The sequence below is a fragment of the Arachis hypogaea genome, chromosome 16, assembly GCF_003086295.3.
Source record: "Arachis hypogaea cultivar Tifrunner chromosome 16, arahy.Tifrunner.gnm2.J5K5, whole genome shotgun sequence".
NCBI lineage: Eukaryota > Viridiplantae > Streptophyta > Magnoliopsida > Fabales > Fabaceae > Arachis > Arachis hypogaea.
Genome location: NC_092051.1, coordinates 104,630,174 through 104,658,022, shown reverse-complemented (window position 1 = coordinate 104,658,022; position 27,849 = coordinate 104,630,174). Strand labels below are relative to the sequence as shown.

At 34.7% G+C, this 27,849-nt stretch overlaps 1 pseudogene; it reads left to right on the top strand.

Moving 5' to 3' along the window:
- LOC112754590 (cytokinin riboside 5'-monophosphate phosphoribohydrolase LOG7-like) overlaps positions 1 to 27,849 on the top strand; it is an 88,827-nt pseudogene that overhangs the window by 37,112 nt on the left and 23,866 nt on the right.

The following is a 27,849-nucleotide window of genomic DNA, read 5'->3' as shown; positions in this document are numbered from 1 at the left end:
AATCTTGGTCCGAATTCTATAAAATTGGTACCGAAATTCTCGTCTCAATTTCCTCTATCATATTAAGCCATAAAAATATCATTTTTGGCTTTCTAGAATAAATTCTCATATATGGGTTAATTAGCCGTTAATTAACCGGGTCTTACATTTTTCTTATTATGTATTTCTTACAAAGTTGTGATTTATAACCAAAAAAAAAAATAAACACTTGCTAATTTTATTTCTTGGTTTTGTTCGCCATTCTTTTGAAATAAAATGAGTAAGTGTTTATCTTTTTTTATTATCCTACAGTGCTTGAATTGTATTTGAGTTGTTCACATATCCATTTTTTTTAATTCTACCACACAAAGAAATTGAGAGTCAAATTTATCTTACTACCTTTTTTGTTTTTAGTTTTTTCTCGTGTGTTTTTGGTAACTAGATTTTGTTTGTATAATAATTAGATTGTGAAAAATAATTAGAGTACTATTCTATAAAGGGCTGTTGGAAAATTTTAAAAAATGTTGATCAGTGATACATTTTTTTTGTGGTCCAATTTCAGATGCTAGCTTCCTTAAGTTGTTTTATGAAAAGTCGTTATGTATTTTGTTACTATTTTGCGTTTTGTTCTTTGTCTGTTTCGCTCATTTTTTAGTTTTTATTTGCTTGGTTTTTATTTTTAGAAATACTCCTTTTATTTAATTTTTTAGCCATAAATACTTTTGACTGAAAATTTTGTTATGGTTGTGAGAATATTAATTCAAACCTTTTTTTTTATTTTTTTTTGTTGTCTTTGTTTGTTGAGTAATGAACATTGTGTTGTGAGAATCAAATACTATAACTTCTCAGATTAGTTGGATGATTTCTTTGAAGTTTTCGAGTTTCGGATTATGGGATTGATCAATTTGTTGGGTTGGTCAGACCACTCTTCAAACAACTTTAAGCTTATGAATCAATGGAGCTAATAAGATTTGTAATCTTGGAGCTGCCTGAAGAGTGGCCTGAGCAGTTGCTCTATTTAGCTATCAAGCTTATGTCGATTCTTTTTCTGAGAAATTTGAGTTTTTGATTCTGTTGTCCTATTTTTTTAAATAAAATTAGTAAGAAATTTATTACTATTTGTTACTCTTTTATTTATATCTTCATTCCTTGATTGTATTTCTTTTTTTCTTTTGAGCACAATTTTTGAACTTGATTAATGGTCATTTTGTTTTTTTGGTATTTAATTACATAGATAATTAGTTTATGTGTATCTTTATTGGAAATATGATATATTTTTCATTGAAAATCTAATAATATAAGAAACCTAATAAAATAATGATGTCTATACTAAAAGGTGTCCTCATCTAAGTCTACTAATCCTGGATTTGTGCATAGGTTTTCTTTTTATTTTTGGTTCTCGCTTTTCTCTGTATTACCTCATGTTGTCTTTGTTATCTTTCTCTTCTCTCTCATCCTCTTCTCATCCAATCCTCTCTCTTGCTATTACCTTACAATTTATATAGAGGATAACTTAGGGTTACTATAGCTTACCATTTATACACCTTATTTGTGCATCAATTGTTGTTAGCTTAGGACCTATATATAGGATTATTTAGTGGGCCCGCAAATATCTTTTGATTGATTTTTAAGGTCACTCAATATCTTTCAAATCTCTATCTTACTTGCTTCTTTTTTTTCCCTCCCAAAATAAGGATTTTATGGATTTCAAATTCAAATTACTCAATTGATATGTGTTTATAAATAAAGTATGAATTTATTGATCATGTCACATTTTTTTCACATTCATGTGCTATTGTATGTTTTTCTTAGTTGCTATTTAATTGACTGAAATCTATTTTCTCTTTCATCCCTTTAATTGCATTTCAAGATGAGAACTTCCATGGATATGGTTAATAAGATAAATCCTGAGAAAGAAGTATGGAACCTCAAAGTTAGGGTGATTAGACTTTGGACTGTTTCTACTTTCAGTGGTCAGCTTCTCCCAAATTTGATGGAGATAATTTTGGTGGATGAATCTGAGTTATAGTGGTCTAAATCTATTAAATTTTTTTGGCTGTTTGTTTTTTATATTTAGAAGTGTTTCTCCTTACTTTTTTTATATCGAGGTCTCAAATTTTGTTTCATTTAAATGTGTTTTTCTCTTTATTCCATTTGTCATTTATTAGATATTTGCTATAATTTGTGTTGATTGGTAAGGGTGCAAGATATAAGCTACTGTTCGGAAGACTATGATTTATAGGTTCAAAGTACTTCTCTCTTAGGGTCAAATATATGTCATGAATCTCTTCTATTATTATTTCTTATATTCCTTTTTCCACTTTTATTGTACTTGTTCTATAGTATTTGAGTTTTCTGTTTCTGGTGAAATGATTGTTTTGGGCCAACATGTTCGTGGATCCACTAAGTTATCTCTGAATCCTTCATTGTTGAAAACTTGATCCTACAGCTACTGTTGTTTCGGTGAATAAATAACAAAGATTTATTAGTTTTTGATCATCATGTGTATTGATAGTTGGATATTAGAGTGTAGTCATTAAAGTAAAATGTTATTTGTTGTAATAAAGAATGGTATATTTTGATACAGTGGGTAAGTAGAGCATACAGTTGGGTAAAAGAGAGAAACTCATCATGGTAAATTTTGGCAACAGATGTTTTTCGTTTGTGCGTCGCACATATTCCAAATGAAGAATTAAAGAGAAAGCAAAAAATAAAAAATAAAAGATAAACAAAAAAATGTCCTCTATGGTGCATTCTCTCTCATCTAAGTTAGGATTTTGATTAAAAAATAGTGGTTGAGATATTTGTAGGAACGAGTTGAAGTTGCGCAAAAGAAGCTTTAAATTTATTGTTCTTTTTTCTTTTTTTGATCTTGAAAAATAACAAGTTTGACGAGAGATATCAAATATTCATTCTTTTTCTCTTTTTCTTTTTCTTCAGTCAGCATTTAAACAAAATAAAAGTTCAAAATAGTATTTTTTTTTTTTTCAAATTCTTAAGTTCTTCATCTTTTTGTGTATTTGACCCTCTCTTTTTGATAGATCTCTATTAGCAGTGAAAAATGACAACTTGCATTTTTGTAAAATAAATTTTTTATCCAAGATATAAATGATTTTAACATGATAAATAAAAAAAATTTATATACATAAATTATATTGGTTATGATTTTTAGTCATATTTATCTTTTGAATTGTGTTGTTTATATTTTGAAGTTGTATTTGTTGCGCATAATATATGAAGTTCCACAAGATACAATGTATTGTGAGGCAGGATCTTTATAGCCAATCCTAAGAAGTGCTCATCAAAGTGAATGTTTCAAAAAGTAAAAATACTTATGCAAACTATGAAAATGTTTCAAAAAATAAGAATACTTATGTAAACTATTGTAAGACCCGGTTAATTAACGACTAATTAACCCATAAATGAGAATTTATTCTAGAAAGCCAAAAATGTTATTTTTATGGCTAAATGTGATAGAGGAGATTGAGACGAGAATTTCGGTACCAATTTTATAGAAATCGGACCAAGATTGGACCGAACGGGCCAAACCGGACCAACCGGACCCAAAGTGGGCCCTTGGCCCAACATAACTAAACCAAAACCCTAGTTTTCAGCACTCTCTCTCCTCACAATACACTCAAACATGCTGAAATGGTGGAGGGGAAGGGAAGAACTCTCTCTCAAGTTCTATCTCTCACTTGATCTTCAAACCACCATAACTTTTGATCTAGAGCTCCGATTGTCGCTCCGTTTGCGGCCACGCGTTCACCGCGGAGAGCTCTAAAAAACTCATACAATTAATCTTGAGGTAAGCCACGTTTTACTGTTCGAAATTCCAGCCCTTGATTTCGAGTTTCATGAGCAAAAATGTTGAGATTTTGGGTTCTTTGATGTTATAGGACCCAACTCTCTTGAAGGAGAAGGTTAATCTTGTCTCCTTGGACCTTGGGTGTGGTAAGATTCTCAACCCTAGTGTAAATTGTTGTTCTATGATGTTTGGGTATTGAGATGTTGTGTATGGATATAATGATTGTGGCTTAGGTTGTGTATATGTGAATATTGGAGCTTGATTGGTGATTTTGGAAAGCTTGGAAGAGGGTTTTGTGTGATAAAATCTGTTCTTGGAGGTGTTGATACCTTGAGAGCTTGTGGACAAGTGGTTTGGAAGTGCTCCGGTTGAGCTTGAGAAATCGGCTAAGGTATGGTTTCGGTTTCCCGTATCTAATATGTAATGTGGTAGGAAATACTTAGGCTAGAGGCCCTAAGATAGGCATTGAATTGTTGGTGTTGTTGAATAGTTGAGATATATGATGTGTTCATATATGTGATTATGAATATTGATGCCTTGATTGTGTGATATATGAGAAATGCATGTTGTGATATATGCTTGATGGATGATTGAGGTTGAATTGATGGGTGGTACCATGTTGATGGTGAGTATGATGATGATTATGTATAATGATGGTTGATTGGGAATGATATTATTGGAAATTGGGATGAGAAGGATGTATGACATGATATTGTATTTATCCTTTAGCCATTTGATTGAGAAGTGTTAGAATGGTTGGATGTGATTTTGGGAATTTTGGTAAAATGTCAATGTGTGAGTTGAGGATGGCTTGTTGTTGATTTTGGTACATTTTGAATGATTTCAAAGAGAAGGGTTGAAATTGGCATGTTTTGATTGATCTTGAAAAGAGTTGAAAGTGGCTTGTTTTGAAAATGGCACTTTGTGGTTTTGAATGAAAATATGGTTTTTGGGCATACTTTTACAGGACATAACTTGGACTACAGATCTTTGATTTGTGCCAAATCTGTTTAGAAATGAAATTGGATCCGGAATGTCCATGCCGTTCGAAAAACGGGTGAAAAATGATTTAAAATGAGAGAGTTATGACCGTCGAAAGATTGGGGGTTGAATCTGTGAATTCTGCAGCTTTTAACTTAGAAAATTTTTAGCAGAATGACCCCTTGCGCGTAGGCGCACTTGGCGCGTACGTGCCGTTCTTCGAGAAAGCATCATCCACGCGTGCGCGTGGTGTGCGCGGGTGCGTCGATACGCTGCATCGAATGCCCAGCCATTTTCCAGAGAGTTGTGCCAGAGTTGTGCCAGTTTTGTGCCTGGGGCACAATGTATTCGCGCGTATGCGTGGCTGACGCGTGCGCGTCGTTTGGCTAATTTTCAACCCACGCGTTCGCGCGTGTGACGCTTGCGCGTCGATGAGTTTTAAGGCCATCCACGCGTGCGCGTGGAGTGCGCGTATGCGTGGACCTGTTTTCATCCCAAAGTTGATTTTTGAGTTTTAAAAGCCAAATTTCATACTTCTAAGCCTCCGATCTCACCACTTATATCTTAAATCATTATGATATGCCTAGCATGAGGAAAAGGGCTAGTGAATGTGGTAACTTGCGAGTGAAGCAAGGGAAAAATGAATGATCAATGAGGATCAAAGATGATTATGTGAGATGCGGATAATGGCGGTGGAAGTGCTTGATGTGCCATGGGCCGAAGGGCCGTAATTGTTAATGAATTGGCTGGTTATGGATTTAACCGTATGCCGGATGGCTAGATTATTGCCGTGTTACGGCGGAGCCATGATTATGGCTAAGTATAAATGCATATATGCTGTTGAATGAATTGTGAATGTTTGCACTTCCACCATCGGAGATGAGGGTTTCCCTGGGAGGAAGCAGTGGCTAGCCACCACGTGCTCCAGGTTGAGACTCGAAGCTCTTTTGACCCTATGTCGTAAGTGTGGACGGGCACTGTGAAAGGCCCGGATGAGCTCGCCCCCATAAATATTCACCAGTGATGGTGATGGATAAATATTCACTAGTGAGGGTGACGGATATGGATCATGATTATGATCAAGTTTATGATGAGTATAACTCGAGTTGGGGATGCACGACAGAGGGACAGTCCAATGGTTAGCTACCAGGACTTGTCGGGTTGGCTCTATAACCGACAGATGATATCATCAGCCACTAGGGACAGGCATGCATCATAAGCATACTACATGAATTGTTTGAGATTGCCTATTTGACTGCATATTACTTGCTATTTGTCTAAATGCCTTAATTATTCTTATTTGTATATCTCCTGTCTGATATAACTGTGTTTGCTATATTATACTCCTGCTGGTGGTTGGGAGGTCTGAAGGAATTGGAAAGGGAAGTATTAGTTAGACTGAAGAATCTTTAGTCAGTTGCCACTTACGGTTTAGCTTGTTTATAAGCTTTGATATTATCTGGAGGAAGTTCTAGGATTGCCTTCAGCTTTCCTCTATTATTATGTACTATATATGTGGAAGCTGTTACCGTGCTGGGGACCTCTGGTTCTCACCCATGCGGATTTTGTGGTTTTCAGATGCAGAACGCGAGGCTTCTCGTTGAGGCATGCTGGAGACTTCCGGATTAGCGAAGATCTTTGTTCTCGGGGCTCTGTTTTGGTTTATATATCTTGTTTAGATACTTTTATCTCCATTAAATAATACAAACTGTGATGACTCCTTCTAGAGGGGATTTTTGGAGAATAGGTTTTCTGTATTTGTGTCCCTTTGGGTTTCCTTTGGGGTTTCCTTATTTTATTATATGTATATATTGCTATGCTCGGACCGGTTATCTTCGCAACCGGATTTTGAGTCTTGATATTCCTATTTTTGACACTCTTTTGTATATATATAATCTTGCGTTAGCTTGTCCCTATTTGTTACGTTATCGATCAGAGTGTTGCATTTTCGAGTTACGGTTTTTGTTTACCCCTTTTTCCACAAGGCTCCTAGTTATAATCAATTATTCATACTACTATACGTACTAAATTTTTGTTTTAGAGGTCGTAATACCTTGCCATCTCTGAATTATGACTTAAGCATAAGACTCTGTATGGTAGGGTGTTACATTATGGTATCAGAGCAGTTCGTTCCTGTAGAGCCTGAGGAATGGACTGACTATGCTTCTGTGCATTCTCTGTATGTGTGTTATGTGCTGTTAGTATATCAGCTTGATATAATGGGCATAAACGTTCATGAGTATGCATTTGGGACTTTGAAGCACTAAACTTCCGATATTGAGACTGATCAACTTAATATCGATTGTTTGGTGTGTATAGGAACCAGATGGCGCCTCGTGGATGCGGTAGAGGCCGTGGGAGAGGTCATACGAATGCTCGTGCGCCAGGGATTAACCCTAATGATCCGGTGAACTTTATGACTGCGTTGGAGAATATGGCTGCTGCTATGCAAGCCACTGCTGAGGCTCTTGGTCAATAGATGAATAACCATGGTAATGACGGAGGTGGAGTTCAAGGCCCGATGACACTGGCAAACTTTTTGAAGGTTAATCCCCCGAAGTTCAAGGGAACTACTAGCCCGACTGAGGCCGATACATAGTTTCAGGCTATGGAACGAGCACTGCAAGCGCAGGTGGTGCCTGAAGGACAGCATGTTGAGTTTGCTACCTATTTGCTCACTGGTGAAGTGTCGCATTGGTGGCAGGGTATCCGACGCCTCCTGCAGCAGGGTGATGACTATATCACCTGGGATGTCTTCCAAGAGGAGTTCTATAAGAAGTACTTTCCGACTTCTGCTAGGACAGCCAAGGAGCTTGAATTGTTGCAGCTAAAGCAGGGTGCTATGTCCGTATCTGAGTATACTGACAAGTTTGAGGAGCTGTTCAGATTCTCTCGTATGTGTCAAGGGACTCCGGTGGAATATGAGGAATGGAAGTGTGTTAAGTACGAAGGAGGACTCTGGAGCGATATTTTCAGTTCAGTGGGACCAATGGAGATTAGGACTTTCTCCGAATTGGTGAACAAGTGTAGGGTTGCTGAAGAGTGTGTGAAGGAAGTCACAAAGGATCATTTCCACAGAACCGAGGGAAGAGCTTTGCACCTAGAGGTCCACCCTTCAAGAGGGGAGGTTCTTTTAGGAGGCCCAACAACAAAAACTCCCAAGGGAAAAGGTTTGGGAAGCAGCCTCAGAATGATCAAGCTTGTACTAGGTGTGGAAGTCACCATCCGGGAGTACCATGCAAGGCCGGATGGGGTTTGTGCTACAATTGTGGAAAGGCGGGGCATAAAGCCGCAAGTTGTCCAGAGAAGCAAAAGCAAGGTGCTGGGAAAGCACAACAGACTGGTCGGGTGTTCATCACCTCAGCTATGGGTGCAGAAGGATCTGAGACACTCATTCGAGGTAACTGTGAAATGGCTGGTCAAACTTTAAATGCTTTATTTGATTCGGGAGCATCGCATTCATTTATTGCATTTGAGAAAGCCCATGAATTAGGATTGAAGATCCTAACCTTAGGTTATGACTTAAAAGTGTATAATGCTACCCATGAAGCCATGGTAACTAGGCTAGGATGCCCGAAAGTTTCGTTTAGGTTCAAGCAGTGTGATTTTGTCCATAATTTAATCTGCTTACCGATGATCGGTCTTGATCTTATCTTGGGATTGGACTGGTTATCCAAAAACCATGTCCTGCTTGATTGTTCTACCAAGTCGGTGTACTTTATGCCAGAGGATACAGAAGGGCCGGTCGTGGTGAATAATTATTACTTGAATTCGATGATGGTGAACTGTTCTGGAATCGAATGTCAGGGTATCCTGTTGTTAACCGCTGGTGTTTCGGGTGATGATCAAAGGTTGGATCAGATTTCGGTAGTGTGTGAGTTTCCGGAAGTGTTTCCCGATGATATTGAGGAATTTCCACCTAACCGAGAGGTCGAGTTTGCTATTGAGTTGGTGCCTGGGGCGGGACCAATCTCAAGTGCTCCTTATAGGATGTCACCGTTAGAGATGGCCGAGCTAAAGTCTCAGTTAGAGGAATTGTTGGGTAAGAACTTTATTCGACCAAGTGTATCCCCGTGGGGTGCTCCAGTGTTACTGGTAAAGAAGAAAGATGGAAGTATGCGACTCTGCGTGGATTACAGGCAGCTGAACAAGGTCACCATAAAGAATAAGTACCCATTGCCGAGGATTGATGATCTCATGGATCAGTTACAAGGAGCTGGGGTTTTCTCTAAGATCGATTTGGGATCCGATTATCACCAGATAAGGGTAAAGGGTGAGGATATCCCTAAGACCGCTTTCAGGACTCGTTATGGTCATTACGAGTATACTGTAATGTCTTTTGGTTTGACGAACGCTCCTGTAGTGTTTATGGATTACATGAATAGAGTATTCCGTCCGTTTCTGGATAAATTCGTTGTTGTCTTCATTGACGATATACTAATTTACTCCAAGACTGAAGAAGAGCATGCGGAACACTTGCGGACCGTGTTGTAGATTTTAAAGGAGAAGAAACTCTATGCGAAACTGTCTAAGTGTGAGTTTTGGAAGAGTGAGGTAAAGTTTTTGGGTCACATGGTGAGTAAGAAGGGAATAGCCGTAGATCCAACTAAGGTGGAGGCTGTGATGGATTGGAAGCAACCAACCACAGTAACTGAGATAAGGAGTTTTCTGGGTCTAGCTGGCTATTACCGAAGGTTCATCAAAGGCTTTTCGCAATTAGCCTTGCCGTTGACAAAGTTAACCCGCAAAGATACCCCGTTTGTTTGGACTCCTGAGTGCGAGGAGAGCTTTCAGACATTGAAGAAAAAGTTGACCACTGCACTTGTGTTAGTGTTACCTGAGCCGAACGAACCATTTGAAGTGTACTGTGATGCCTCACTAAAGGGTCTAGGATGCGTGCTGATGCAGCATCATAATGTGGTGGCGTATGCCTCACGGCAGTTGAGACCTCACGAAGTTAGTTACCCTACGCACGATCTGGAACTCGCTGCGGTCGTGTTTGCCTTGAAGGTGTGGAGGCATTATCTCTATGGGGTTAAGTTCCAAGTCTTCTCCAATCACAAGAGCTTGAAATACCTCTTTGATCAGAAAGAGCTTAATATGAGCCAAAGGAGGTGGATGGAGTTGTTGAAAGACTATGACTTTGAGTTAAATTACCATCCTGGAAAGGCGAATATAGTGGCGGATGCGTTAAGTTGGAAGTCGTTATATGCGTCTTGGATGATGCTTCAAGAGGAGAAGTTGCTCAAGGGATTCGAGAGTCTAAAAATTGGTGTTCGAGAAGTATCTAGAACCTTGTGTTTGAGCCGATTAGAAATCTCAAGTGACTTTAAGTCCGAACTCCTAAAGGCTCATGAAAACGATGAAGCGTTATGGAAGGTGTTACGGCTATCGAGCAAGGAAAACAGTGGAGAGTGTCGGAAGAAAAAGATGGGTTATGGAGATTCAAGGGTAGAATCATTGTGCCAGATGTTGGCACTTTGAGGCAAGATATCTTAAAGGAGGCACACAAAAGCGGATTCTCCATGCACCCGGGAAGTACTAAGATGTACCATGATTTAAAGGCGATGTTTTGGTGGCCGGGTATAAAGAATGATGTGGCGGAATATGTTTCAAAGTGCTTAACTTGTCAAAAGGTAAAGATTGAACATCAAAGACCTTCCGGGATGTTGCAACCTTTAGAGGTTCCGTAATGGAAATGGGAAAGTATTGCAATGGACTTTGTGTCGGGATTGCCAAGGACTAGGACTGGTTTTGATGCTATCTGGGTGATTGTGGACCGACTGACCAAGTCAGCTCACTTTTTGCCCATTCGGATGACTTACACCCTTGAGGAGTTAGCACGGTTATACATAAAGGAAATTGTGAGACTTCATGGTGTACCTGCTACTATAATCTCTGATAGAGATCCTCGTTTTACTTCGAGATTCTGGGGTGCATTTCAGAAAGCTTTTGGAACCCGATTAAGCTTGAGTACAGCTTACCATCCTCAAACAGATGGTCAATCCGAGAGGACGATCCAAACACTAGAGGATATGTTGAGAGCTTATGTTTTGGACCAACCGGCGAGTTGGGATCGGTATATGCCGTTAGTGGAGTTTGCATACAATAATAGTTACCATGCGAGCATCGGAATGGCTCCGTATGAGACATTGTATGGGAGAAAATGTCAATCTCTTCTATGTTGGTATGAAGCTGGAGAGAAAGGCTTGTTGGGGCCAGAGATGATAGCTGAGACCACTGAACAAGTCAAGAAAATCCGAGATAGGATGCTTACGGCGCAGAGTCGTTAGAAGAGTTACGCCGATCAGAGGCGGAAGCCCTTGGAATTTGAGGCAGGAGATCATGTTTTCCTTAAGGTTACTCCGACCACAGGAGTAGGTAGAGCGATTAAAGCAAAGAAGTTGAATCCTCGATACATTGGTCCATTTTAGATCCTGGAGAGGATTGGACCGGTGGCGTATCGGGTGGCTCTACCACCTCATCTTTTGAACCTGCACGATGTGTTTCACGTGTCGCAGCTTTGGAAGTACACTCCTGATGCTAGCCATGTGTTAGAACCCGAATTGGTTCAGTCAAGGGAAGATATGACGCTTCCAGTGGCTCCAGTCAGAATCGATGATACTAGTATCAAACGGTTGCGTGGAAAAGAGGTTTCATTAGTCAAAGTGGCATGGAGTCGAGGCGGTGTTGAGGAACACACTTGGGAACTTGAGTCGGAGATGCGTACGGATTATCCGCACTTATTCTCAGGTAATTTGATTTGAATTTTGTGGGCAAAATTCCCAATTAGGTGGGTAGAATGTAAGACCCGGTTAATTAACGACTAATTAACCCATAAATGAGAATTTATTCTAGAAAGCCAAAAATGTTATTTTTATGGCTAAATGTGATAGAGGAGATTGAGACGAGAATTTCGGTACCAATTTTATAGAAATCGGACCAAGATTGGACCGAACGGGCCAAACCGGACCAACCGGACCCAAAGTGGGCCCTTGGCCCAACATAACAAAACCAAAACCCTAGTTTTCAGCACTCTCTCTCCTCACAATACACTCAAACACGCTGAAATGGTGGAGGGGAAGGGAAGAACTCTCTCTCAAGTTCTATCTCTCACTTGATCTTCAAACCACCATAACTTTTGATCTAGAGCTCCGATTGTCGCTCCGTTTGCGGCCACGCGTTCACCGCGGAGAGCTCTACAAAACTCATACAATTAATCTTGAGGTAAGCCACGTTTTACTGTTCGAAATTCCAGCCCTTGATTTCGAGTTTCATGAGCAAAAATGTTGAGATTTTGGGTTCTTTGATGTTATAGGACCCAACTCTCTTGAAGGAGAAGGTTAATCTTGTCTCCTTGGACCTTGGGTGTGGTAAGATTCTCAACCCTAGTGTAAATTGTTGTTCTATGATGTTTGGGTATTGAGATGTTGTGTATGGATATAATGATTGTGGCTTAGGTTGTGTATATGTGAATATTGGAGCTTGATTGGTGATTTTGGAAAGCTTGGAAGAGGGTTTTGTGTGATAAAATCTGTTCTTGGAGGTGTTGATACCTTGAGAGCTTGTGGACAAGTGGTTTGGAAGTGCTCCGGTTGAGCTTGAGAAATCGGCTAAGGTATGGTTTCGGTTTCCCGTATCTAATATGTAATGTGGTAGGAAATACTTAGGCTAGAGGCCCTAAGATAGGCATTGAATTGTTGGTGTTGTTGAATAGTTGAGATATATGATGTGTTCATATATGTGATTATGAATATTGATGCATTGATTGTGTGATATATGAGAAATGCATGTTGTGATATATGCTTGATGGATGATTGAGGTTGAATTGATGGGTGGTACCATGTTGATGGTGAGTATGATGATGATTATGTATAATGATGGTTGATTGGGAATGATATTATTGGAAATTGGGATGAGAAGGATGTATGACATGATATTGTGTTTATCCTTTAGCCATTTGATTGAGAAGTGTTAGAATGGTTGGATGTGATTTTGGGAATTTTGGTAAAATGTCAATGTGTGAGTTGAGGATGGCTTGTTGTTGATTTTGGTACATTTTGAATGATTTCAAAGAGAAGGGTTGAAATTGGCATGTTTTGATTGATCTTGAAAAGAGTTGAAAGTGGCTTGTTTTGAAAATGGCACTTTGTGGTTTTGAATGAAAATATGGTTTTTGGGCATACTTTTACAGGACATAACTTGGACTACGGATCTTTGATTTGTGCCAAATCTGTTTAGAAATGAAATTGGATCCGGAATGTCCATGCCGTTCGAAAAACGGGTGAAAAATGATTTAAAATGAGAGAGTTATGACCGTCGAAATATTGGGGGTTGAATCTGTGAATTCTGCAGCTTTTAACTTAGAAAATTTTTAGCAGAATGACCCCTTGCGCGTAGGCGCACTTGGCGCGTACGTGCCGTTCTTCGAGAAAGCATCATCCACGCGTGCGCGTGGTGTGCGCGGGTGCGTCGATACGCTGCATCGAATGCCCAGCCATTTTCCAGAGAGTTGTGCTAGAGTTGTGCCAGTTTTGTGCCTGGGGCACAATGTATTCGCGCGTATGCGTGGCTGACGCGTGCGCGTCGTTTGGCTAATTTTCAACCCACGCGTTCGCGCGTGTGACGCTTGCGCGTCGATGAGTTTTAAGGCCATCCACGCGTGCGCGTGGAGTGCGCGTATGCGTGGACCTGTTTTCATCCCAAAGTTGATTTTTGAGTTTTAAAAGCCAAATTTCATACTTCTAAGCCTCCGATCTCACCACTTATATCTTAAATCATTATGATATGCCTAGCATGAGGAAAAGGGCTAGTGAATGTGGTAACTTGCGAGTGAAGCAAGGGAAAAATGAATGATCAATGAGGATCAAAGATGATTATGTGAGATGCGGATAATGGCGGTGGAAGTGCTTGATGTGCCATGGGCCGAAGGGCCGTAATTGTTAATGAATTGGCTGGTTATGGATTTAACCGTATGCCGGATGGCTAGATTATTGCCGTGTTACGGCGGAGCCATGATTATGGCTAAGTATAAATGCATATATGCTGTTGAATGAATTGTGAATGTTTGCACTTCCACCATCGGAGATGAGGGTTTCCCTGGGAGGAAGCAGTGGCTAGCCACCACGTGCTCCAGGTTGAGACTCGAAGCTCTTTTGACCCTATGTCGTAAGTGTGGACGGGCACTGTGAAAGGCCCGGATGAGCTCGCCCCCATAAATATTCACCAGTGATGGTGATGGATAAATATTCACTAGTGAGGGTGATGGATATGGATCATGATTATGATCAAGTTTATGATGAGTATAACTCGAGTTGGGGATGCACGACAGAGGGACAGTCCAATGGTTAGCTACCAGGACTTGTCGGGTTGGCTCTATAACCGACAGATGATATCATCAGCCACTAGGGACAGGCATGCATCATAAGCATACTACATGAATTGTTTGAGATTGCCTATTTGACTGCATATTACTTGCTATTTGTCTAAATGCCTTAATTATTCTTATTTGTATATCTCCTGTCTGATATAACTGTGTTTGCTATATTATACTCCTGCTGGTGGTTGGGAGGTCTGAAGGAATTGGAAAGGGAAGTATTAGTTAGACTGAAGAATCTTTAGTCAGTTGCCACTTACGGTTTAGCTTGTTTATAAGCTTTGATATTATCTGGAGGAAGTTCTAGGATTGCCTTCAGCTTTCCTCTATTATTATGTACTATATATGTGGAAGCTGTTACCGTGCTGGGGACCTCTGGTTCTCACCCATGCGGATTTTGTGGTTTTCAGATGCAGAACGCGAGGCTTCTCGTTGAGGCATGCTGGAGACTTCCGGATTAGCGAAGATCTTTGTTCTCGGGGCTCTGTTTTGGTTTATATATCTTGTTTAGATACTTTTATCTCCATTAAATAATACAAACTGTGATGACTCCTTCTAGAGGGGATTTTTGGAGAATAGGTTTTCTGTATTTGTGTCCCTTTGGGTTTCCTTTGGGGTTTCCTTATTTTATTATATGTATATATTGCTATGCTCGGACCGGTTATCTTCGCAACCGGATTTTGAGTCTTGATATTCCTATTTTTGACACTCTTTTGTATATATATAATCTTGCGTTAGCTTGTCCCTGTTTGTTACGTTATCGATCAGAGTGTTGCGTTTTCGAGTTACGGTTTTTGTTTACCCCTTTTTCCACAAGGCTCCTAGTTATAATCAATTATTCGTACTACTATACGTACTAAATTTTTGTTTTAGAGGTCGTAATACCTTGCCATCTCTGAATTATGACTTAAGTATAAGACTCTGTATGGTAGGGTGTTACAACTATGAGAAGTTAAGAAAGGATACTTATATATTTGGAGTAGTGATAGAATAAATAAATCTATTTACATTTTATTAACATAAAAAGTGACAATCCAAAAAAATTAAAAAAAAAAATCGAAACCAAAAACAGAAATTTTTAACTCGTGCGACGTAAAGTAAATTACCCGTATCTGTGGCTTCTGTACCATTATCTGAGTTCTTTTTATTGTTATTTGTTGAAAAACAAAAATTCAAAAGTACAGTGAAAGAGTAATATACATATACATACTAATAATTTAAAAAAAAATGTTAGAAACTATTAAAATTTATTATTTTTGTTTATTATTTAATTATTAATTTAATTTTTTTAATTTAATTTTTTTAGTATAATAACCAATAACATACTTTATTTTATATTTTTAAATATATATTCATAACTAATTAATGACAAAAATAATAAATTCTATAGCTATCTAATATCCTTCGTAGAGAAGGATGACCTCCTTTGCAGCTGGTTAGAAGTTTCTAGAAAGTTAATGCCTCTTGGGTTTTGGCTCTTTAAAAAAAAGGACGTTATAAAGTAGTTTTTGCGCAACAATTGGAACCACTTCATTTTTTCATTTTCTTTTGTTTTACTTTTATTACTTGAGCTTTGAAGTTTTAAGACAACCTATTTATAATTAAAAAAATCTTTGAAGAAGTCATACTTATTGTTTATGTATTTTTGTGTACTCCTATATATTATTTGTAGATCTATATACTATATAGAGATGATAATAATGGATTAAAAACATGGGATTGAAAAAAATTAAAGAGAGTTCGCCGGGAGTTAGGCAAACTTACTCTAAACAAAAAAAAAAATCATATTTAGGAAATTAAAGTTCAAAAATAGTTTTTGAAAAAATATGAAATTTTTTTATTTCTGAAAAAAAATCCCTTACTATATACATTGCATGTTTGTATTTTTTTATATATATATTTTTTTATGGTATAAAAAATAAATTTATTATTTTTTATTAATTATTTTTAATTATTTTTGTCAATATAAGAAAGATATTTAATAGTGTATTGTCACATTAGCAAAAGAAAAAATAATTTTTATATTCATTACTTAAAATATTATTTGAATACATCAATCTAATTGAATGATCGTATAATTTTTTTAGTCAATGTAATAAAATTAAATAAAAATATTTTATACACATAAAAAATTAGTCATTAAATTAATTATCAAATATTTAGGTATAAATACATATATTATTTAACTTATTTTTAATATGTATTTTAAGGACTAATTGGTTTATGAAATTTTTTTTTTTTTTTTAATGATTTTTATTTTTAAACTTTTTACATTTTAGAAAATAGTTTAAAGAAAAAAATGATCATATTCCCATTAAATTGAAAAATACACCTTCACAATAATAAAAAAAAATATTTAAAAAGACATTGAAGATAGACAAAAAAAAATTAAATTTGACACTATATTAAAATTCAATTAAAAAAATATAATCAGAAATTTTTACTTTTAAATAAAATAAAGTGTCAGAATAAAAGGGCAATGAAAATAAATAGAAAAAAAAGTAGTGTTTTTCACTGTAAATAAATGAGAATTTAATTTTGATGTGAGATACAAAGATAGAAGAGAAGAATTTAAAATATTTTCATAGTTTCTATCTAAAAAAGCTGAAAATGTAAAAATATTATTTTTAATTTTGTACTTTTTAAAAATATTTTTGCTAAAAAATAAGGTTCAAATACTCAACCAACATATTTTTATATTTTATATTCATTTTCCTTTAAAAACGAAAATGAAAATAGTCAAACCAATCAGCCTCTTATATTTTGATATATGCATTCTATATTAGTAATAGTTCTCGATTTTTTTTAACACTAAGTATAGTTGAAAATTAAATTATATCTATATTGTTAACCATGATATATGATGATGACATTATCAATTGATTTAGAATAGTCAAAATAATACTTTATTTTAAATATTTAATGGCCAATATATAATGCATAATTAGTGATGAGATATTACATGATAATCATAAATATATAATGCATTAAAGTTAATGCAGATAACAGGTGATCCAATTGGGGAAGTGAGAGTGGTAGCTAACATGCATCAAAGGAAAGCTGAGATGGCTCGTCAATAAGCTGATGCCTTCATTGCCCTCATTGGTAACATATTTCTCATTCTAGATAAACTAATATCATTAACTAATATACATTATTGTTAGATATTTTGGAAAATAAAAAAAACACTTAAAATTAAGAAAAGAAAATCATATGAAGGGTTAAATTTGTTTGATGTTTTATAGGAGGTTATGGAACCCTTGAAGAGTTGCTGGAAGTTATTACATGTGGGGTTCGCAATATATACTCTATTCGTAAGTATCCAATCTAAACCAATCTGTTTAAGTAGGGTTGTCTATCTTATCCGCAACGAGTATGTTAGGATAGAGTACGAATTTATCTGCAAGTAGGATAGGTCAGGATACGGGTTTAGAGTATACCTTACCCTATCCTATCCGCACTCCTAATAATATATATATATAAAAACTCACAATCTTCCTCTTATAAAAATTTGAAATAACCACTAAACTAGTTGATGATCATATTATTTGTAATTTTATGTTAGATTTTTTTAAAATTTTATTGTTTTTAATTTTAATTTGAACTTAGTTTTTTATTTTTTATTTTATTAATATAAAATTTAAAATGGTTAAATTTTATATTTACTTAAAATTTTTTTATTTTTTTACGGATAGAGTCGGATAGAATAAGGTTTAAAAGTTTAAGGTGCAAGTAGGATTAGAGTTGCGAGATTCTCAACCTGCAAATAGAATAAGATAGAATTTAAAAAAAAAATTTAATCCACGAATAAAATTAGAATAGAGTCCAAATCTTATCCTGCCCTGCCTATTACCATCCCTAATCACATGGACTCAGCTTGGAATCCACAGCGAACCCATAAGTTCTAACATACACCTTTTTGTTCCTTTTTTTTATTTCTCATTTTTTAAAATTAAATCCTTGGTTGGACAGTTAAGGGTGTGTTTGGGTTTACGTTGGGAAATAGAAAAGCCCGTTTGAATGTCTTGAACGTTCCATTGTCATGTTTGGCAACTTTTTGGAACCCCTAACCCAGAAGTGCTTTCACCTCTGAACGTACGTTTAGGTGAAGCTAAAAATTCAAGCTTCTGCGTTCACGTTGGAAAAGTTAATTATTCTTGGAGAAATTAGATAAGAAACTTATTCCATATCTACCAATTGTACCCTTCATTTCTTCTATAAAAAGGATGCACATAACCACATAATTTCACACTTTCTGTATGTTCTTGGTTACAAATTTTTTTTCCAGAATTATTTTCATCATTGCCAAGGTAAAGATTTTAATATTTTTTTATTATTTTTAGTTCTTTCTTTCATATTTTGATTTTTATGTTTTTTATTATATTTTTTATTTATATGATAAATATTTTTCATATCATTTTTTTATGTTATTTTTTAATTTTCTATTGTTATATTTTTATTGTATTTTTTATTTATATGACAACTATTGTTGATATAAATTTTTATTTTTATTAATTTTTATGATATTTTTATTATTTTTTGTTTATATAAATTATTTTTTTATCTTTTATTGTACTATATTTACGTTGTGTGTAAAAAATTTTTTTTATTTGATTTTTTTATATGAGTTTTATTTACTTTTTATTATAATTTTTTTATTCATATAATATATGTTGTTGGTTGTGATAATTATAAGTAACAAAAGAGTTATAAATAATAAAAATTTATAGTCCAAAATGACACTAGATTAAAAAGTACTAATGACACTAAAATAAATTATAAAATATTTTTTTTGTTTAATATTATAAAATGTATAGTACTCCCTTTTATATTTTTATTTCTTATTGTTTTTTAGTTCATATGAATTTTTTTTATTATTTACTGTTCTTTATGTTTAATATGTAAAGTGTCTTTTTTATTTTTTATTCGACAATATAAAATTTATAATTATAATTCTCATATATTATATTTTATTGTAACTTTTTTATAATATAAATTAATTGATCCCATTAAAAAAAGACAAATTAATTAAAAAATTATTAATAAGTATTAATAAAATTATGAATGTTGGACGTCAAAAAAGTCTTATATTGTCAATTTTTATATGCTACTTTAATTTAGTAAGTAAATATTAACATTATTATAAAATGAATTAAAAAGATTTATTCAAATATCTAAAATAAAATAATATAATAATATTTAAAATTATTTTAATTGATGTCTCTTTTAGTAATTTTTCATCTAAAAGTGATTTTGAACAGTATAATTCAAACAACATTTATTTTACTATAATCCATTTTGACATAAAGATTGCCAAACATAAATCACGTTAACACAAACTTACTTTTTATTAAAATCAAATTTGCAAAATCAATTCTATACAAACTCCCATTTACAAATTGTAATTCAAACACACACTAAATAGTGGATTGGATAACAATAATGACTTTCTTTTGGTCAAAGGATTCAATTGACTTTAGTTACAAACTTCGTTGACCGAAGTATTTTATTGTACCCAGTTCAATTGTACAAACTTCAAAAATCTTTTTGGCCACCTCTTTATTGGAATACCGCTTGCTTGTAACAAATAATGAAACGAAATCCTATGGATAAATGTCTAAAATAATCTCTAAATTTTAAATCGTTATTTAATTTAATTTTTAATTTTTAAAAATGATCAGTTAAATTTTTAAAATTTAAAAAAATATATTTTTATTAGTCTCTTGTAGAAGTATTGTCTAAACATTAATAATGTGATATTTTAGTTGTTTGTTTATGTGTACTAAACTTAAATTTGATTTAAATTGATATCTGAAATTATTTAATAATACTCAAATTAGTCTATTTTTAATTATAAAACTCTAATCCCTAAATTATTGTCTTCTCTTCTTCGATCTTTCTACTGTCTTCTCTTCTTCGACTTTTTCATTATTTTTCAATTCATCTTATTTTCTCGTCTGCATAAGTGATGATGGATGGTGGAGAGAAAAGGCAAAGTAGCTCAAATAGAAACAACTCTGCAGGGAGACCTTATGGCAGCAAAAGAATGTGCAACAGGAAAGGTAAGAATGCCGTTTTCTATAATTGCAGACTTTGGACAATGATGAAGTACTCAACGACGACAGAGAATCCTGATAAACTATTTTATAGTTGTCCAAACTATGAGGTAAGATTATGGGCTCTAAAAATGTTAAGATGATTTTACTTTGAGTTTGGATTCACCTGTGTTTTTTACTTTGCAGTATGAAATTCATTATAATTTTTTCTATTGGGTTGATGGCGGTGAAGAACCAGTTTGTGCGACACCCATTCCACAAAAAATTTTATATGAGTTCAATTGGAGGATGACAAACTTAGAAAGTGATGTTAAGACCTTAAAGATGATGACCATTGTTACCTTCTTAAAAGTGAAAAATATATTTTAGCTTAATGGACGAACCTGCAAGAATACATATAATTTAAATCTGTGTTGAACTTAAAATTAATCCAACCACGTTAACTTGCAATTAAAATAGTTTTTAGGTAAGTGCACTGATGTTGTAGTTCAGGATGAATATGAATTGGAAGATAGCGGAGAGGTCGAAAAAGAGAAAAAGACAGCAGAAAAATTGAAGAAGAGAAGACAATAATTTGAGGATTAGGGTTTTATAATTGAAAATGCACTAATTTGAGTATTATTAAATAATTTCGGGTACCAATTTGAATCAAATTCAAATTTGGTACACATCAGCATATAATTGGAATGCCACATCATTAACGTTTAGACGACACTTCTACAAGGGACTAATAGAGACGTATTTTTTCGAATTTCAAAAATTTAATTGGTTATTTTAAAAAGTCAAAAGGCTAAATTAAATAGCGATTTGAAATTCAGGAACCATTTTAAGCATTTACTCGAAATACTATAGATATAAACTCTAGTCAAAGTGATTGTTACGGTGTCATCCAATGTTTGTGCCCATCCTGTGCCATTTTTAGTTTTTGTCAAATTGTGACATGTCTTGTTTTGACAATATATATATATATATATATATAAGTTTTGTTATTATAATTTGTTAACTAAACTTTTAATTTTAGTTAATTTAAAATGAAAATATATAAAATTATAAATAAATAAAAAATTTTGTTATATAAATATTAAAAGATAAAACACTAAATTATAAAACGGACAAATTCATTCAACTGGTTATTTTGACGAATTGAGTCAAATTGGCATTTTTTAACTCATAAAAAAAAATATTAATGGGTTCTTTCAATTTTAGCACACTATTTGTGGCGAGTTGGTTCAAATCTACTAATCTGCTGACTTTGATTACTTCAGGGGATGCATGATTTGCAACCAGATGAAAAACTGGTGTGTCATGTTAGACGTCCTAGACGGAATTCACTTTAAAATTGGAAAAAAGGCAAAAAGAAAATGGTAATAAGATCGATAAAAAAAACTTTAAAAAAAGTTTAATTATTTTATTGGTTTTAATAGTTTTATGAAATTTTCTATTAGATCTCTATATTTTTTTCTTTTTAATTGGGTCTTTGTACCAATTTTTTTTTTTAATTAGGTCTCTTTTGATAGTAATTGGCTTAATTGTATAGAGACCCATCTAAAAAAAATTGGTACAAGGACTCAAATAAAAAGAAAAAAAATGTAGGTACTCAATTAAAAAATATTTTGGTGCAAGGACTCAATTAAAAGAAAAAAAGTATTAAGATCTAATTAAAAATTTTACAAAATTATAGGAACCAATATAATATAGTAATTAAACCTAAAAAAAAAGTATAGGTCAACAATTTCTAATCAACTAACTTTAAATAACTATAATTAATAATTATTAATTTTATATTTTTAAAATAAAATTTAAATAATTACTAATTAATTAATATAAAGTATAGTTCAAAAATACTTATTGGTTCATTGTTGGATAGATCTTTATTGATTACCTAACGGAATTGAAAAAATTAAAAGAAGGTTGAGAAGTCAATAAAATTTATTATTTTTTATTAGTAGTTAATTATTAATATTTAAATATGTAAGATAAAAATATGTTATTGGATTAATATAATAAAAAATATTGGATTAATAACTAAAAATAATGATTAAAAAATAATAAATTTTGCTGACCCTTAAACACTCCTAAAAAAAATTGACCTTATATCTTAGGTTATGTTCAATTAGCTTTCAGCCTTTCACCATATGATACCTGTTCATACCCTTATCCAAAAAATATAGCCAAGTCTACAAGGAATAAAAGTCTATCCAACAAAGGTGGTCTCATCTACTCCTACCCGCCCTTATAAAGGTTGGGTATGACGACGGTAGTTCAGTCTTACTTATTTGAATAAATAACTAACTCTTAAGATATCTCTTATCCATCTAGAAGGGAGATCTAAGCAACTTATGTAAGATCCCTAATTTTGAAAGGTTATTAATTAAATATTTATGATCTATTATATTTTTTTTAGATCATATTTTTAGAAATTTTTATCATAAGTTGAGTAAATTCTTATTTATTATTTAGAGTTCTTATAAAAGAAAATAAATAACGTAGGTTCGAGTTCTGATTGTTGCATGCCGCTTAAATGTTGAGGTGGTTGCTGCATCGTTCCTTTTATTCCAGTAAGTGTCTCTATCTCGGAATCCTCGCCATTAGTTTTCCGTTATGCATTTTAAGATTTCCGTGATATTAATGTTTTTAGGAATTAGAAAACGAGTTTGCATGTTGCGATTGAGGCTGTTTCTGCTATTGAGGAAGCAAGCGGAACTAAGGTTTCGGTTGCCGTTGATTTCGAGTCGAGGGGAAAGGAATTCCTAGACGTGTTTGGGTTGTGGTTTCGCTTATCAAGGTAGGGGTTTTTATAAAATTAATTTATCTTAAAGTGAAATTGTTATAAATTGATATGACGAGCGAAATACTTTTTTTTTGTGATTATGTAAGTCTTATGCATCGTCTGATTTGTTTTGGATGAATATGGTTGTCTGCTTGACTGAGATAATATTTAATTTTGTTAAAATTGAGATTTCTGATTGATTTGGCTTAAAATGGTTTTGATATCTAAAGTTTAAATTTGGTTCTATTGAAATCTGATTTGGTCTTGAACCCTTTGGAAAAGAGTTGAGGATTGGTTTGGTTGGGACCCGAAAGGGTGGCAAAGTCCAAATTTTAGAGGAGATGCTGCCGAATTTTCATAAAAATTTAGATTTTGTTTTAAAATGTGATTTAGAAAATGATTTGGATTTGAGAGGTTCTATGAAGTGGTTCTTGGTTTATTAAGAAATTGGTGTTTCGAGTTTAAGCTGGTTAATAAAAGTTTATGTTTCCCGATTGATTTAAATATGAAGGGGTCTATGTTTTGAAGTATTCTTTAAATTTTAACTAAACAAATCCGAGCCTTTGGAAAAGTTTCCGATTTAAGAATGAAAAGAAATTGGTCTTTGGGCTTAAATAATTTTAGTTTTGAAACTGGTTCGGAACTTTTGGCTTGCATGCTTTGGTTTTGATTTTAAATCTTCAATTTAATTGTTTTTAACTTAGGTAACTATGATTCTGAGGATTTTTAAGAAATGAGGCAGGTTATTCTTCCCTAGGGTCTTGAGTCTTTGCCAAAGTTGTTGATTAATAACTCTTGATTTCAAAATTATGGAGCGAATGATTTGAAAACGGGTGATTTTGATCTGTCAGAAGAGATTTTGAATTTGGCTTGGCAAGATGTGAACTAAATACGTTTGTGATTTGAAAGTGGGCCAAGAATGATTTTTGAAATAAGATTTTGAGTCCGAGTGACTGTGGGTGTTACTAAGAATATGATGAGGCATGGCAAGGTCTGGTGGTAATCTTGCTTGCGTATTAAATTGGAAATATGTTTGGATGGCAAGTTGAGGGTGAAAATTCCCTCTCTTGTCGTAATGTGAATGTGGGAAAGGTAGAAAGGCACTCTCCTTCGTATTGTATCCCCATGTTCTTCTCTGGTTGCAAGGTGAAAAGGCACACTCCTTCGATGTGGAAAGGTACTCTCCTTCGTGAAACCTCCAGGAGAAGGTGGAAAGGCACTCTCCTTCGTTTATGATCCTCTTGGAGATGCGCAACCTAGAGACCAATGTCTGGGTTAGCTACCAGATGTGTTAGGTTCTGGTAAAGTAACCGACACGTGAGCTCATGGCCAGTAGGACAGGCATGCATCATACTGCATTTGTTTGCCATTGTTTGGGTGTGCTTAAATTGTTTTGGTTTGCCTACCTGATAAGTTCTGCTTAACTGATAACTGTGATATTTGTTGTAACTGCTCTTTAAGTGTGTTTGCCTTATATTTGTTTGTGCTTGTGACTAATTTCTGTTTTAAGTATTGGTGGTGAGTTAATTATGGTGGTGATATATGTTGTTGGGCCAGAGGCCGTGATGGGTCAGTGTAAGTTTGATAATTCCAAATATGAATTCAGATTTTGGCCATTTAACTAAAGATTCTTGAAAATGTTTAGATTATTAATAGTTGGTTTTAAAATGATTCATAAGACGAGCAACGATCACGGTATTATGAAAACAGTTTTGTTTTTACATATCTTATTATAGCAATTCACTAACCCTATGGTGAGAACCAGCGAGGACGATGTTCTCACTCCCCTACAAGTTTTTCCTTTTCAGGATATGGATGACGAAGTTCGGAAGAGTCTATCTCATTTCTGTTTACACGATATTTTGTATTGTTTTAGCATTTATGTTTTCCTCGCCCTTAATTTTACAAGTTTTCACAAGAGGGATAGGATTCTGATTATGCATTGCTTGTAATATTAATTCTATGTAGATATATGTATATGTATCTTTTGTAAGTATTGTGGTTTGTTTTGTAAATGTGGTTGTATGTTATCAGATAAGTAACCTCTTGAGCGGTTAAACGGTTTAAAAAATTTGAAATAGGCTCATATTTTAGTATTAAATAATTTTAAAAATCGTCGTAATACCCGAGCTATCAGAGTGGCGCAACCAGAAGCATGACATTTTGATAGTTAGGGTGTTATAACTTTCCTAAAAAAGGAAAACGACCATCCACCATTCAAGGAGGAACTACTCTAAAAGATGGTTATCTTTTCTACTATAAATACAGTGACACACTCAGGTATATTCAGAATCCAATCTACAAAAAATTTGCTTAAACCCTTGCTAACTTAAGCATCGGAGTCCGTTGCAGGTATCACCCCCACCTCCTGACTTTAAGCTTGGACTGCGGCACTTCGGCATTAGCAAAGTTGGATGCTGCCCTAAAAGGAGTCTGGATCTCACGTTCAAGCCCAAATCCATCAGTTTCGGAAAACTCTCGGAACATTGGCATCGTTGTTGGGGATTTGGAAGTCTACACATACTCATGGCGGACAATCAATTTGAAGAGGGTCATACAGCATCTGAATCAGAACCAAAGCCTCACAACAATGACTGAGCACTCGTGTTACCTCCGAAGAGGGTAACGTCGGAGAGGGTACATAAGAAAATCCACCACTGGGGTGAATCCATTCGAAAGATCACGGGGCTTGTACACGGGCACAATGGTCAATTGGAGCAACTCGAACAGGAGATTGAGCGACAACGCGAAGTAGAAAGAGATCTGCGAAAGAAGGTACGATGCCGAAGAGAACTAAAAGAAAAGCTCTCAAAATTAGAGGCCAACCTTAGAACTCGGGCTGATCAAGGGAAAGCCCTCTTTGAGGAGAAGATCCATTCATTGAAGAGATCATGTGAGCTAGGGTTCTTTGAAACTTCAAAAGTCCCAACATGAATCTCTATGACTGACCCAAGGCACCATATTAGCAATTTTAAAAGTCAGATGTACCTAGCTGATGGGTTTGATGTAACTCGCTGTGAAGCTTTCCCGACCACGTTAACCAAAGCAGCAATGAAGTGGTTTGATAGCTTACCACCCAGGACAGTGACATGTTTTGAGGAAGGACAAAATCAAGCACGCTCTAAGTCTCCTAGGGGTTAAACAAGAAGTCGGAAAAACTCTTCAAGATTATATGGAAAGATTCAACAAAGCATGCTTGAAAATACAAAACTTACCTCCAAAATTAGTAATAATGGGGTTGGTTAACAGTCTTAGAGAAGGGTCATTTTCTCAATCTATATCTAAGCGATATTCGACCTCTTTGTAGGAAGTACAAGAACGGACGGAGAAGTACATTAATATGAAGGAGAAATTCCAACTTAGAGAGCCAATTCCAAGGCAAAACTGATAAACCCCATTTTTAGGGTTTATTTTGTGTTGAATTTAGAGAGTTTTATCATCTTTTCCCACATTTATTCAATAAAATAGCATGGTTTTGTAAATTCTCATTTAATTGTGCTTAAGCGTGAAAACATGCTTTTTAGGACTTAAAATAGCTAAATTTAATTCACCTTGATTCTATTAGATGCCTTGATGTGTTTGCTAAGTGATTTCAAGTTTAGGAGGCAAAGATTGGATTGAGGGAATGAAGAAAAAGCATGTAGAGATGGAGAACTCATGAAGAAATGAAGGAATCAAAAAACTGTCAAGCCCGACCTCTTCGTACTTAATTGATCATAACTTGAGCAACAGAGGTCCAAATGACGCGGTTTCAGTTGCGTTAGAAAGCTAACATCCAGGGATTCTATATAAGATTTGCCATAACTGCATCACGTATAGGGATGCGTACGTGCACTGTACGCGTACACATCGATGTTGCATGTGATTCACTAAATGCAAACTCGTGGCCAACGAATTCTAAAGCATTTTGGGCCCAATCCAACTCATTTTCTGATGCTATTTAACCCAAGGATTGAAGAGAAAACACATGAAGAAGTTACCAATTAGTTTAGTTTAGTTTTCACATGCTTTTAGTTAGGTTTTCTAGAGAGAGAAGCTCTCTGTTCTCTCTAGAATTAGGATTAGGTTTAGATCTAGATCTACTACTTCTTCTCTCTTAATTTTCCTCTTTCATCTTCAATTGTTCTCTTATAGTTGTAGCCTTCTACTTCTCTTGTAATTATTTTGAATTGTTAGTTGTAGTTTATGGATTCTCTTTTGTAGATCTACATTTCTTCTTCAATGTCTTTGTTGTTTCATAATTGTTTTCTTTTCTATTGTTGATTCTTTGCAATTAGTAGTTGTTAGATTCTATTCTTATTGTCAATTTATCATGCTTTTCTTTTGTGCCTTCTAAGTATTTGATGAAATGCTTGGAAGGATGTTAGAGTAGAATTTTATGTTCTTGGCTTGAGATGGTAACTTAGGAATTCTTGAGTTACTAATGTCAAAGTAATTGATGATTGGGAGCCATTGACTCTAGTTCTCACTAATTGAATTAGTGGAGAGTTAGGACTTATGGACTTGGATTGATATAGCTCATTTAACTTTCCTCTACCACTAGTTAGAGGATGATTTAATGGGATTGATCCTTGCCAATTCTCATGTTGTGGTTAGTGATAAGGATATAGATCCTTGACCACCAAACCTTGCCAAGACCGCTTTGTCATTTGATTTCCATTGTCATTTACTTTTCCTGTTTCTTATCCAAAACCCCAAAATATACAACTCATAACCAATAATGAGAACACTACCCTGCAATTCCTTTGAGAGACGACCCGAGGTTTAAATACTTTGGTTATTAGGATTATTAGGGGTTTATTACTTGTGACAAACAAAAATTTTTGTATGAAAGGATTATTGTTGGTTTAGAAACTGTACTTGTAACGAGAATTCATTT